This window comes from Anguilla rostrata, chromosome 2 (genome assembly GCF_018555375.3).
Source record: "Anguilla rostrata isolate EN2019 chromosome 2, ASM1855537v3, whole genome shotgun sequence".
Classification (NCBI taxonomy): Eukaryota; Metazoa; Chordata; class Actinopteri; order Anguilliformes; family Anguillidae; genus Anguilla; species Anguilla rostrata.
In genome coordinates this window covers 34,018,726-34,034,644 of record NC_057934.1, presented here as the reverse complement: position 1 = coordinate 34,034,644, position 15,919 = coordinate 34,018,726, and the positions used below count along the sequence as shown (strand labels likewise).

Sequence of the window (15,919 nt, the reverse complement as noted above, 5' to 3'; positions counted from 1 at the left end):
TCAGCAACAGCTGCCTTGGAGCGTGAACTGGCTAGGAGAAGTGGAAAATAACGTTCTCTGCGAAAGACTTGAAGAAGGACATAATTAACGGGCTAATTATTGGCTTCTTTGGAAATATATACATTTTAACTGCGAAAGGTAAACCATACGATTGTATTTTTTTTATTTTTTATGTTGCAGTGGTTGTTTAAGTCTTGGTTGAAATAGTCATTTGCACAACGTGTCTGAATTTTTGACGTCAGAACATGGTCGTGGCAAGGTGTTTGAATTCATGTCATGTCAGTGTTATTGAGACAATATTTTTTTACTGGATATGGCACTTGATCAGTTCGTGAAGTCAGAAAATGTTCTTAGTCGGGTGTTGTTTGAATTAATGTTATTTATCAGCATTATTTTTTTATATGACCCCCTAATGAGTTACCTCCTTGGATAAAATTTGGCTTAGATATAATTATTGGTTTTACCTCTTCGCACGCCTAGAATGTGCGTCTTTAGATAATTATAATGCTTCAGATACACCTGCCATTGTTTATATAGGCACTTGCTTGCGATGCTCACTCCTGCATTCACTGTATAAAGGTTGTTTTGTTGCGTTAATTTGTTTACTCACTCAAATGATAAACAGTTTTTTAAACCAATTTATATACTAGCTAGATTAACTGCATATTTCTATTTTTGAAGTGGCGCTACTGGATGTTGACAGTTTAAGCAAATATGTCACCAACCGTGAGTAAATGGGCTGGTAAGCAGATATTAGTTTTATTAAAATCTAAAAAGCAGCAATACTGCAAAGATTTGTTGCATATACCTGTTATATCTCTTCAGTTCATCATAATCCTTCAAATTTTGGACGTAGACCACTGTCACAAACATAAAATACTATGTGCACTATAAAGGAAAGTATTCTCTTAATTCTAGAACATACATTCTGAAGCATGAGTATATATTAGAACTACACACGTTTTATGAAAGAGCACCACGAGCAAATATGAGGAGCAAATATGAAAAGCAGTTGACTTTCAGCCTCATTAATAATAATAACATTGAATCAATGTCTACTGAAGGAAACTAAGCCATTTTTCCCACTCCCAATTGCTTCATGATCTGATTTTGACATACTTAGTTGATTTAAAGAAAAATATTCAGGGGAACTTCATTTTAATTAAAGTAATATAAAAACAACCAAAAGTAACAGCTATTGTGTATTAATTGTATTTTGTATACAGAAGTACACTGAGCAGATTTACAGGCAATGGAGATCACTATTAATGCTATTGTGGGGTTATTACAAATAAGAAACATAAGCATATGGTGTAAAAACCAAATACAAAAATATATTTTAGAAGAACCTTTAGTTGGTTAAAGATATAGCAAAGCAAGTTCTAATATAATTAGCTGTAACTATTGTAATTCGTGGGGAGAGGATTCGTTTTCATAAAATGAATCCAGTCATGAATAAGAGTATGTGAAACTTTCAGAGTATAGGCCTGTTAAATGAGGCCTACAATACAAAGTCAGTCTTATATAATAAAATTGCTAGGCAATGTATATTCACCATATTTTTTCGAAGAAGGAAATTTTCTATATTCCATATCAAATTCCAGTGTTATCATTGGGTGTCTGACTATGGTCAGACGTATCGACAAGTAGGGCATGAGAGGATGTTTACAATACTCCAGTACGGCTGACAATTTAACTTTAAGTGGTGGTTACGACTAGGCTAAAACATATTTCAAAAGAGATCTTCATAAAACTTTTATTTTGGTCTAGGATTTGGCGAAATCCATGTCTGGGAAACCGGCCTTTAAAGGAATAGTTTTCTACTGATGCTGTTCTTTACTTTCCAATTTACCATTTACTAAGTGAAGTGTCATTTATTTATTTATTTATTTATTTATTTATTTAATGCATTTTAAAATGTCTTTTTATTTATTTCGTTTTATTTATTTATTTATTTATTTATTTATTTATTTTATTTTTTTTTTTTTTGGGGGGGGGGGTATAGTATATGAATATCATCGGTTAGATAATCTGAAAATGAAACTTGAGAAAGTAGCCTGGACAAGCACCCTTCATGACGATAGGCTGACTTCTGGCCACAACGATGCCAATGGTTGAGGGCAATGGCCAATTGATGTTCTCTTTAACATCCTCCCTGCAACACTTGGGAGTACATACTCATCAATATTACGTCAATGTGCATCCATGCGTTTGCAGCTGTGTGAGATAAGTAGCAGATGTGCGTTGTGTGTGTGTGTGTGTGTGTGTGTGTATCAATGAGGGAGACAGTGGTGGCTGGAAGGTGGGTAGGCCAGCTTCCCTGCCTTATACCTGCAGAAGTGGGCGACTCACGCTCATTGTGGGACAGAGTCCTGCACCTGTTTCCTGGATTGGCCGGTTTCACCTGACCCTCCTCTGAGGCTGGGCCGTATTTTTAGCTCTGAGGATGCTGCATGTGCGTAGCGCTGCCCTGCCCCCTCCACTCCCTCCTCCACCACTGATCCAGGCAAACGCGAGCCGCGGGCTGGAGGGGACGGACGAGGCCCGCCACTCCCCAGGCTTGCACTTGACACGAAGATCGGGTTGTAGCCTCCCCTTCACATAAGTACCTGTCAGCAGTATGCCCTCTTTATTTAACCTGACAGTCTCAGGGCTACTCCATGAAGTTTTGTTGTGTCTCCGAGCCCTGCTGTCTTGAACTCCAGTCTATGTATTGCTCACATTGTCTTACTGGCAATCTGTCTGTACTATATTTGTGTTAGAAGTACTTTTGGTGTTTACTTCTGAAAGAGCATTTTTTATTTTCTGGGACTGCACAGACTAGCCCGGATGGGGTTTTTCAGAAAGGATCACTGCAATATTTTTGCAAAGTTCCAAGTACAGAAAGGCTGGGTTTGTGCAAGCCTTTATTCCATTGCAGTTTGCAGAATGTGGGACATGGAATCTTTTCAGGCCATTCCCGTGATTTGGTATTAAGTGGTAAATAGTTCTATGGTATTAGTGGCTATATTATATTTATAGTGTCTGTTGAATATTGTTGTTTGCTGATATCGACCAGCCCTGGGAGTGGCTCTGCAATGGGGTGTGGTTGACATGCTGCAAGCTTCATACCACAGCTCTATGGTATACTGTAAAGGCATATGAGAAGAGATACCCAATCATGTCACGGGTGGCAATATGCCACGTTGTGTTGGGTGTTGCCGTTCAGCAGCGAGGTCGCAAGGCCGTTCCGCCTGCGAGCGTCAGGGCATCACATGCACTTGGATGCAGAAGCTGTTGGTTTTGGGTTTCTTTCACTCAGGGAGGTCGTATGATTGCTTCGCCCGTCGTCCTCTCTCCTTAGTGGGCAAAAGGTGAAATCAGTTGAAGGTAACTGTAAATGTAGTGGGGCAGATTTTTTCATTTGAGCATTTTGGTCCCACAGGGTTTCATATGTAACCTCAAACCTCCAACAACAACATAAACGGTTTCTGTTGTGTATCCCTGTCAATTTTAGACCTTCCCTCCTCCAACTACCTTTGATCAGCTAATATTTTCATTAAAAGCCTATGTCCAATCAAATAAGTCACATAACATACTCATGTATAAATACAGCTTTAACAACTTAGTGGTATTAGCTTTGTAAACAAAAAAATAAGGAATTTATCTGTAATTTCAGTCAGAATACAGTCTAGATCAAACAGTACTGAGAAAGGTGTGGTTCTCACATCATTTGTTTGAAGCAACTGACCATGTGTTCACAGAAATTGAGAGCTGAGTACATGAACTGAATCACAAGATACATAATGAGAGGAGTAAGATACAGTACATTTTCCGAAATTCTTTCCAGTGTCTAATTTTAAAGTCTTTGAAGATCACATAACAATGTTCTTTTTTTATTTTTACCGCAAATGGTGGTAGTTTTTTTAAGACTTGGTCTTAAAATGATTTCATCATGAGAATGGAGAAAGACAACTCGAGTCTTGTGTTGTTTTGGTGACACATGATCATTGATAACGAAATAATGTGTTACTCGAATGGTGTTACATTTATATACTTATTTGAGTTTTGACCTGGTTTCTAAAAATGTGTTGAATAATTTGGACAGAGATATTGCCTCTCTATCAAATACATGACTTTGGAAAGCAAAACTGCATTATATTAATTGTAATGGGTAAGTCCTGGCAAAATAAAACTGCTGGGGTCGAGGTTATGGGCTATGTATGTACTGTAAGAGGAGAAGGCCAAGAGGAGAATAAACCAATGCAGGACTTTATGTCAATACATGTTTATAGGGTTCATTGCTGTGATTTTGTGGCTAAGGATTTTCAGCTGTGTTGTTTCAAAGTTTCTGTCTTTTGTTAATTAGAAGCAAAAAGGCTGTAAAATGTCTGCTGTATTCTGATGCTGGAGGTACTGCTATACAGTGCACTTAAAACAGCATTCCAAACTGTTCTTTTGTAAGTCGTGGTGCCCCATATTTAACCTTAGTTTATGATTCAATTAGATAAATTAGCAACTAAGCAGCAGAATATGATTGGCTTAGGATATTCTGTATTTTGACTAGTTTTGGTGTGTTTTGTGTATATTGTTTCTTTGGAGAATATCCAACATAAGACTACATCTGTATACCCTCAGTTTGAAACATTTAAATGTGTGATATTAACTAGTGGTGGGTACACATTACCTAAAAAACACATTTTCAACATACAAAAATGCCAAATTACTCACGCATACAAAGCACTGTCTTTAAGTCTTTAATTAAAACTTCCAAAATCTAGGCCTGCTGTCAAAAGTATTGATATAAAAATGCACACGCAATATTGGTTATCTTAATTCACACAAACTAAAATAGCCAATCTAATCACAAGATCTAATCCACAGCAATGAAACTCAATGTTTCCTCGATTATTGTACTATTATGTAACTTGGTCCTGTGCTTTTTCATCTTACTATCTGAAGAGAATGTGGTCATTCAACTCAACTGTGTTGCACTTAAAAATAGTAAACATGACTACACCATGTGTTTGAACAATTGTTTGCATTCAGTGCTTTGGATGTATGAAAAGCACAACATGAATACAATGCATTATTATTATTAGGGACCAAGCACTATAGGTGTGCGGATACCTGATATCTGTTAGTTTTTTCACTGTTATCATTTTTCTGCCATGGGAGTCTATGTCAGCCCCTAGAATCATGTGGTGGTTTTTCTGAAAATCGGCACACTGATAGAGAACAGTCTAGGTATTACCTCACCAAATTTGGGCTAAGTACATTAGCCCCTTTTCACCACCGAGGCCAAAGTTTAACTTAAACTTTTGGCTGTAATTTCTGAACAATTTGGCCTAGTCTTTTTTTCTCTAGCTCCCTTAGTCCTGTTGAGTTCAATGTACCCACCCCTGTCAATTTCCGCCATATTGGATTTTCTGCTGAATTTTAAGCATCTCCCCCTAGATCACTGACTGGATCACCACAAAATGTGGCATGCATCATCTCTATCCCAGGTAGTCTAAGTAGCGCCCACAAAGTTTCATGAAATTTGGCCGCTTGGGGGTGTTATATCAGAAAAAAGCTGTAAATGGCAATTACTCTGGAATGAAAGCAGTGATTTCAACCAAACCTGAGGTTAGCCATTGCAGTAAGGGATACTAGTTGCCAAACAATGCAGCCTTGGAGTCAGCCATTTTGTTTTTCGGCCATAGTCAAAAACACAATAATCCACTCCTCCTTGAATTGTGGCCAAATCTAGCTGTAATTTGGGTATTAGCACCATTGCCTTAAATAGTCTTTAAGATAGTTGCTAGGTCAAAAAAATATGGCTGCAATTATTCAATATCAATGAATTTGGCGGCAAAGTCACCGTGAGCGGCCCTATCTCTGTAACACTTTGGTCTATTGGCACGGAACTTGGTACACATGCTTGGGGCCTTGGAGGCACAGACTAGGTTTCATGAATTACTCCGCAATGAAGGCAGATTTTCCATCCAAACTCCTTGTGGGCTATTGCAGTAAAGGATCATATCAAATTATGTACGTTTTTTGTTGGCCGTTTTGTTTTTCAGCCATCTTGGATTTTGTTGAAAAAATATTTAAATCTCTCCTCATTGAGATATTGCTCAATTTACAATCTGCAATTCTGTTACTTCTTTGGATCATTCAACAGTCTTTATAAGGTAGTTGCTAGGTCAAACAATATTTTTGCAACACTTTTATCTATTGGCACCGAACCTGGAACATATGCGTACCATGATGCCTACGAGACATATACTAGGTTACATGAAACATAGCCACTTCAGGGTGCTATGCTAGGAAATAGATTTAAATGCCAATTACTCTGAAATCAAGAATCAACTCAATTCGTTTGTGATCTATTACAGTAATGGCATAGACCCTGCACTGCCACTGACTAGCACTGACTTACTGCCACAGGTAAGACATCAAATGGTGAACAAACGTGCTTCTTGGACTTATATCATCCACCATTTTTCCCACCATTTTGGTTTTACTGAAATGCCAAAATTGAAATGCTAAAATTTCAGTTGCAGAGTTCTTCACAAGATATTTGTCTTCTGCCTCTTGTTCTTCCTGGTCTTCGGTTAGCATTGCTGCCCCTCATTTGAAACCTTCCAAGTGTGTATTGAACACTGCACCTGGAAATCTTTAGCTTCTTTGCAATTTCTCACTGGGACTAAACTAGCCACACATGTTTACAAAAAAAACATGCCTTCAAAGGAAAGACACTAACCTAATGATTAAAGTAAAATAACAGATAAGTTAACCTAACTACACTCAACAGAAAGGACAGCTCACCCCTTTGCTTTGGCCATGCCAATGAAGACAACAACAGGGAACACACAGCATATTAACACTGTTTATGACAAACCCTTTGGATCACCCAGGACCCATGCCCTAAGAGTTTTAAAGCTCATCTGGTAGTGTTCTATAGACGCTTTCATTGGATGCACGCGCGTTGCCAAGGTTATGCACTTGGCCCTAAATTAACTTCCAGTCTGTGTTTGTTTATTATTGGGTTTGTGTTTACTGGCTAATATGGCACCGATTACAAACGGAGTGAAAGTTAAACTGATGAGCAGACTGATGTTGGGCTCAGGTTGTTGTGCTGTGGGGTGCAACCTGGAACAAATGCCATTTCGAAAGTTGTAAAAATACATTATTTAACTTTGTAACCCCACTAGGGAATTGTGCAACGAATTGCTTGAATCCCTGCGATTATTATAGCTGGTGCTTGCCCATTGTTACTTCGTATTTTTGAGAAATAACTGGACATCGTTACCTATTAAAATGTAAGTCCTGTAAAAATACACATAATAAACTGTATAAATAAATATACCAACTTCATACATACACATTTAGTAATACTAATACAGCCTTGTTTACTATATCAACTTTAAGACAAGCAACACGCTCGTAATGATCTCATCGTGACCCATTAAAGCTAATGGCGCAGACGTTGCTTCATACTTTCAAACTGCTTTCTCAACGGCTATTTTGCGTCCTGCGACTTGAGTTACAACAGTAAATATGTACGGATTCCTAGACGTGCTGATGGCGACTACCCTTTCTCATATTAACCTCAAATACGCAAGACAGGACACTTATACAGTATGCTAGCAAATTTATGTTAAGTTCCATTCATTTATATAGGGTTGTGGATACACCTCCCCTTAGCAACCAAAAGCTAGCGCTGGACCACCTCTGACTTATTTATTCGTGAAAGTGTTGAAAAATTAACCACAGGAGGATAACAAGGACATTTTTTCCTACTTAACTAGGTAACTCATGATAAGCGATAGCTAATAGCTGGCTGACCAGTAACAAGCCTTCAATAGTTATGAACAATTAGCTAACTAAATTGATTGTAGCTAGCTAGCTAGCTAGCTAGCTAAACGTAGCTAACATTGTATAAATCATACACAGAAACGTTAGATCAATGCTAGTAGTTGATACTCTATAGCTACTTTTTGAACGAACGTTATGATACCATATGTTTCCAATGACTTGACAATGTTACATTGCCTGATCATTTTCTGTTGTGGTAACCTAGCAAGATGACCCAAACTATTAGAGCCACAATGTTTTTCCATCAATGCATGCTATACAAATAAATACCTATAGTAATTGCATTGGCTACACATGCTGCCCAGCACTATTTTGTGTCTCATGCAATCATCGTTTTTAAGCAATGTAATAGAAAGAGTGCACTTTTTACACAAGAATGTGCATGTAACCAGAATAGTTATGGATTATGCAAGGAATGTATATTGCTCCGCAAGGTGCAATACTGTCAACAGTTATCTGTTTCTGTCGCTTGTTTTTCTGGTAGTGTAACGTTATCACATTTGAGTTTGGCCAAGTAACGGTTCTTTTCTTCAACTGGTAACCCCAAATAATACTGGCTTGACATAGTTTTAACTAGCTACCTAACATAATTGACTTGTTATTTATTTTGCTTGTTATCAGAAATAGTCTAAAGGGACTCTGTTGTTATTGATTGTTTGTGGAAGTCTGCCGGAAGTTAAGTTAGGGCCAGAACATCGCACATGCGCAGTAACGTTTGTGTATGTTGTTACCGTTGAAAGCGTCTATAGTGCCACATATGTGCACTTTTCAAATGGCCAAATCTCATACCCCGTTTTGCTTGTACAGATAAAACATGGCTTTCTTTTCATTCCAAAGTTCATCTGCCACCATTTTGGTGAAGATACACTAACAGGAAGTGAGGTGTAATTCCTGAATGCTTCTTAATATCACAATGTCAAATAAATCTTTGGCCAAAGGCCCTGGCGGTGCACAGACAGAACTCAGTAGTGCCATCTACAGTAGTTTCTGAAATTCAATTAGCCGTATATCTGGCTCCATCGATCCTGAATCAGTGAAACTTGAAATTATGTCCGAGCCTGGAGAGCAAAAGTGTGCTGAAGGTGCCACTGTACCCAGTGAGCTGAATCGCATGTTTTGTCTGACATAGCGCTTGGCCCCTTCATTGCTGCTTGCAGCTATTATTATTATTCTTATTATTATTATTGCTGTTGTTGTTCTTACTATTATCATTATTATTATGTTTAGAAATTTTTAGATATGTACACAAATAAGATTTTTTATAATTTCACATTGTAAAATACTATTGTACTTACTTGGCTAAACAATGCCTGCAATAGTAGTCCAAAGTTTTAGTCATGTAGCCATCTGAGTTGTGAATAGGGTTGGGTAGCAAAACCCAGTAGCACTATGGCACTGGTTCCCATATGACTGGTAGGCCTACCTACTAGACTGAATCGCAACACAGATTTTAGTGGTTCATTTTAGTGCCATCTTCATGACTAACATTACACTCACTCTGTACTGTTAGCAAATTAGCTAACGTTAACTCGATCGAAATGCCAAAAGCAAAACTGCGTAAAATGTAGCTGTGTTGTACCTAAAAAGATTCAAACAATGGGATGTGCCAGTGCAATAAAAACATTCTTTAATGTCATTGTTTGCTCATTATTTTAAAGAAGGTAGTCATTTCAAAGGTTTAGCTTGGGCATTATCAAAATCTAAATACTCATAATATTATTTTAATTTTTTTGCAAATTATTAGTCAACAAGTAGGCTAATTTCCGCACAAAACAAAGATGGCGGCCACAGTTTTAAGCTTAAAATGGCATCACGTGTTCACTTCCTTATATGTCCATTTTGCCTATGTATCGTGCAAAATAGACTGTCCTGCAATTGGCTGCTTTCAAGATCAGATGTTGCTATTTGCAGATGTAGCTAAATGTCCAATAGGGAGAATTTGTGATTGTGGTACTGGAGCATTTGTGATGATGTAAAGGAGAAAATGCAAGATGAAGTTCGGGGCTTTATTGTGTGGACGTGTGAAGTTGTTTGTGAATTCTGTCTGTTAACATGAGGTCAGGAGGTATAGAAGTTAAGGGCTGAGAGTCTGTGGTCACTATGTTTATTTCTGTACGAAACCCTGAAATGTGGCAAACTCTCGGTGCTGTATAGGTATGGAGTGTGCACCACCAAGTCGTAACTTGGTTGATGGCATACTTGCCATCCCAATATGTAAAATGTTAGATGCTAGCTCCTGGAGGAGTGAGTCCCTAATTTAAATTCCCTAATTTAATCTGGGTAATTGGAGGAAACCAAACCCTACATACACACCGGCCCTCCAGGAACAAGAATTTCCCCCTCCCTGCTCTAAAATGTTGTGGGAGTTGTTTGAGGACATTGTGCATGTCAGGTTGAGTGTTATATGTAATTAACCTGCCGATCAGTCTGTTCTTGATGGAGGGGTGAATATGAAGTCCAGGGCCATAATTGTATTATTATTATTATTATTATTATTATGAGCAAAAATGGTTATTGTTGACTGAATGCATTTAATGATTTAATGTTGTATATTAAAGAAGATATTTGGACCAACTATAGTATCTTTATATGGAGAATGCATATCCATTCCTCAATCATTTTGGGCCCTGTTGACGATTGTTGCCTGGAAAGGATGTGCTGAAATATGAGATTTGAGCAATGAATGTACTGCACACTCCCATTATATGGCTAAAGGAATGAGAGGCCTTGCTTCTGTCTTATATTTACAGTTAGCACTTTGTAAGCATTAATGAGCGACACAGCAGAGAGGCTAAATTATCAATTATTATTAATTAATAATATTAATAACATTTGTCATTAGTTTGGCCCCATAGTAAACTGGTTATTTGTTAAATTTACTTATTACTTATTACTTATTATTTATAGTATTAGGGATTTGACTCCCATCGACTGTGTTTCTATGTACTTGTGTTCCAGTTAGAATAATGCTATATCCTGTCTGACATTCAGGAGAAAATGTATGATCGATATAGGAAAGTCAATGAACAAAAAACTTTCAGCAAATAATGTTTTTGGAATTAAAAATTGAAATTTATTTGACATCCTTTGTCTATTGAAATCTATATCACAAAGTATAAACCACTAATTGCTAATTCACTTATGTGAGAATTAATGTTATGCACCTTCTACATTTAAGCAATTCTCTGTAGCATGTATCCAAATGACGTACAGATAGTGCTAGTAACATTTCCATATACTGTAAATAAAAATTATGAATTCTATGAATGAATTAATCTATTTTAAAGAAAATTTTTTGTGTGTTTGTGATTATGTTCAAATGCAGTGTACTTCAGAAATCAGGCTGCTTTATAATCTGTGTGACATTTTCAGATGACATACTTCTTAATATGGCCTTCTTATGATACCTCACCTAAAGCTGATGTTTTATATCTTTGTATGCACTGTGGCCTCCTGTCGTCTATAATCTTTGTGCATGTGCCAAAAACCTAAAGCTGTGTAAGTTAGTTTCCGGAGACAAATATCAGTGCTCGCATTCCGTCACAGGGTAGTGTGACAGGGTGGGTCTATATTGCCCCTCCTCCCATATCCTTCCCTGGGAACGTCCCATGTCGGAGCGGTTTGGTTGCCTGGACTACCGTATGCAATGTATGGATCCGGGCTGCAGTCTCAGCAGTTCTTCCCTGCATCTGTCTGGCAGGCACACCGCATGTGACGTGGGCCCACTCCATGTGTGCTGGCTCTGATTTTTGGGGGATAGTCAGTAGGACATGTATTTGCATCAGCTTTGTTGTGAGCAGCAGATTGTCTCAAGTCTGACATCTGACATTCCCTTAGCCTTTGATATGTACATAATGTGGGTCTTCTCATTCTTAAATGCAGAGGTGGGTAGAGTAGCCAAAACCTGTACTCAAGTAAAAGTATTGTTACTTTAAAATAATAATGACTCAAGTAGAAGTAAAAGTAGTCATCCAAATAATTACTTGAGTAAGAGTAAGAAAGTATCTTGTGAAAAGACTACTCAAGTACTGAGTTACTTCATATAATCTGATTTAATGTTGAAATAAGAAGAGCAAGATGAACGTAAAAATCTAAATGTCCAAAATATAAAATTGTAAATGCTTGTCCAATAGAAATAAACAAAATATAAAATAGCCATGTGCAAATTCAAATATGGCCTAAATCATATCCCTTAAAACAATAATACAATAAAACAATACACAGGAGGTTCGTCAGAAGAGGAGGATTTTCTCTTTCTGTTGGACTCTATTAAGTCTGTATACCCCGTCAGTTTGTTGGGGTGAACCCTCCGTTGACAGAAAAAATATCAATGAGGCAACAGGGATTTATCCATTAAAACAGACTCATCATCACAACAAAGAGGAGCCTGCTCAAATTCAAACAGAAACTTTATATGTGGGAAACATAATGCTTTGTAGCACCATTATTGTACCTTATGATGCACTTCTCCACGATATTCCAAAGTCCCATGATGCCTTGCGCGGAATATGTGCAGAACTTCCGGTTTAGCGTAAACAAACGTTATGTATGCTATGCAATGTTCCAGCACTCACGTCTTGACTGTTGCATGCTTCACAAAAACTATTACACTACTAACTAATGCTTACATTACAGTGTGAAATATCCACATTAATACCAGTAACCTATTTAAACACACTCAATTTCAAAAATAACGTATATAACCAAAGTATTTTGAGCAATAATAGCCTACTTACATAGCAATGATGAAATCTTATCTGTGTTCAGTAGATGGAGACAGAGACCGTAAATCAACAATACAGTTCAATCCGCTTCTGTTTTGCTCCATAAAACGATGTCATCTAGGTCTATCAGCAAACATACGGCTTAGCTATGCCCAGAAGTCCTCAATAATAATAGTATTTCCCAAGAAATTACGAATAATCGTTGACCACGTTCCACGTCTTTTACTGCTACCACAGAGTAAATACATAAGTGAATGTGATGATAAGAAAAATTTAGGTTACGCTGACCTAAAAAACGCTATTCCAAAAGCAAAATTAGACATGTTATACATCGTTAGAAAGCTTATACTCTCACCTACTGAATAAATGAATTGTCAATCAAGCCAGACTGTACTAAAAAGGGCGACAACGCCGTAAACAACGCATGTGGTATTACGCACAGCTATTTTGGAAGATACCGACGCATCACAAATGCCCGTACATTTCACAAACGGATTGTCCAAGACAATAAATGACCACTCAGTCAAATAGTTATCTATCCACAGCCAAAACTAACCTACAACTTACCGCCACATATTTTCTCAAGTTCGAAGTTGAGTTCTTGTAGGCTGAAATGTCCACATTTCTAGGCAGACAAAGAAGGCAGCGCATAATGTAACTACTGTTTTTGGTAGTCTGTAAGTAAAACGTAGTTTGAACGTGAGGCCAGGGGTGTTCTGCCTCCTATGAATCACCCGCCGTTGTTTCAGCCATTGTTGTCGCCCACTCATCCTTGTGTGTGCTGTGACTGGCTACGTTTGATTGGTGAAACGGAGTCATGTGGGGCTATGACAGAGCCAAAGCAAAGACCAGCCTCTTTGGCTGAAGTCTCTTTGAGGGAATGAAACGAACAGAACGTGCATTGAATAAAAAATGGATAAAAAATAAAAGTAACGAGCGGAATGTAGCCGAATATAACAGACTAAAAGTAACATTTTTTCTTCACAAATATACTCGAGTAAAAGTGAAAAGTATGTTGCATTAAAACTACTCTTACAAGTAAAATGTATTCAAAAAGTTACTTAAGTAAATGTAACGGAGTAAATATAACGCGTTACTACCCACCTCTGCTTAAATGCATACATTTTATTTGCTCATGAAACAATGACATCTTCAAGAAACAGAGAGCATAATGTTATATTTCAGCCAAACACTTGTTATAGAGCAGTGTATCCCCAATTCAGTCCTGGAGTACCCCTGGGCATGCTGGGTTTTGTTTATTCACATTTGCAAACCCAGAATTTTAACAATTTGTTAATTTTCCTTAATTAGGTGCTTTTCATATTTAGAGGGATTATTTACCCTCTTATCCAACATCATGTCAGAAATAGCTGTCCGTGCCATGAAGAATTAAATTCCTATGTTCATATTGTGTATATTGTGCTACATTGCAAACAATTACATAAAAAGCAGAATTATTTTTAACTGATGAAATTAAAGACTGAAGTGAATCAACAGGCTTTTAACTGGTCAAATTATGGACACGTGGTCACTAAAACTAACCATCTGGAAGATAATAAGGAATTCAAAGATAAAGCAAATGATAACAAGCCAAACCTGCATTGTGTTCAGGAGTCTATTGATGACCTCAGACTTTCAACTGGACCAAAAAGTTTGTTACCTCTTTTATGTCATTTTTTGCAATATAGCACAATAAGCACAATATGAACATGGGAATTTTATTGTTCATGACTATTTTTGACGTAATGTGGCTTAATAACAGCATACACGGGGTACTCCAGGACTAAGGTTGGGAACCACTGTTTTAGAGGCTATTGTGTACATATGAATACTCGTTTCCATGAGAATGTCACTGTGTGCGTTTACTTGCACACTAATATTCCAATCATACACTTTTATTATGATTATGCCAATACTCTAATTATTGAAATAGTCATGTAAATGCCTTTATCTTTATCAGTGTAATGTCATAATCGGTGAATTCAAAACCTGATTAAGACACCTGCACATTTGCCCAATCTTTCGATTTTTTGGTGCATGTCTTACTCTGGTTTCTTTAAAAAATTTTAAACTGTGCATATCAGGCAGAAGTCATAGATCCTCAATGAAGTTTTTGTTGACCTTATGCTGATTATGGAAAGAATCATGTATACACTGCTAAAGAAGTAATCACAGTACTTATATCCATGTTCATGTGCAAACTGATTATTCCCTAATAATTGGGGTATTGGTGTGCATGTAAACATAGCCAATGACGAAGAGAGTACATGTAAATTGCTGGTTTTAAGAGGAACCATGCTGCTGTGCACACAATTCGGCACACTGATGCTTTGGATTTATGAGCAGTTCTCATAGAACGCAATCACTGACCTGCAATGACCTTTTTCTCTGGGTGCTCTTTCAGCTGTGCCAAGCCAAGAAAGTGACCTTTGATTTGTGCGATGTTCAGGACTGAGATACGTCTTTCCACACACGGTGAGGGAAATACACCATAGAGCTGAATTAGTTGTTCAGTGCAAACTGGTTTATCAGAATCACAAGTTTCTATTTATTGCATTTTATGTTATGCAGCACAGTCTTGTAATGACTGCCATTTAAATTTATTGGTGTTTTATTTCCTTGTTTTTTCTTGATCGTTTGATTGATTTTATTTTCTGCCTGTGTTATTTTGCCTCTGTAATTCTTTCCAGTGATGTTACTATGGGCCGCAGGTCACCTGAGAACCAGTTTTAGCTCTGCCGAATGAAGACAGAGCAGATGTTAGCAAGTCAGCAAAAGGATGATTTACTTAACTAAACTTGTATATATATATTTTTAAAAAAAATAAAATAAAAAAAAACCCTTTTTCCTGTCACTTGTTACATGTTGCCCCATCCCTGCACTTCTTGGTAAATTGTATTTGTCCTAATACTCTAGCTTATTCTTCTGCCTAGTTTGGCTTTGCAGATGTTAGAATAGTGTTCTTTGTTCTCGGATAGAAATAGCTTTACAAAATAAGTAATTGTACCTTACTGAACCCGTGTTCAGCAGTTGTCTACGATCATGAAAATGCACTTTTTGTACGTCGCTTTGGATAAAAGCGTCTGCTAAATGAATGTAATGTAATGTAATGTAAACACTGCCACTGACCCTCCTAAGCCTGATCAAAAGCCATCAAGAGGGAGGTATGGAATGGCATTGTGATTACTCACTCAGTGATTGGCTCATACCTTTTTCTGAACACGGCCCAGCCAGAGGGCTTCTGATTGGCCACTCCGTTGACCGGCCCTTGGTCTGGTCTGTTGCTCGTCATAGCGTCTTTAGGAAGCAGCCCAGGCAAGCCCTGGGAGAAAAGCAGACCACAGGCTGTGTAT

General features: G+C 37.6%; 1 protein-coding gene across 1 annotated transcript in view; it reads left to right on the top strand.

The window, feature by feature from the left end:
* scn4aa (sodium channel, voltage-gated, type IV, alpha, a) overlaps positions 1-15,919 on the top strand; it is a 57,934-nt gene continuing 42,015 nt past the window's right edge. Inside the window, exon 1 of the mRNA XM_064321756.1 lies at positions 1-138. The gene's annotated coding sequence lies outside the window, so the exon portion shown is untranslated. The remainder of the gene's footprint in view (positions 139-15,919) is intronic.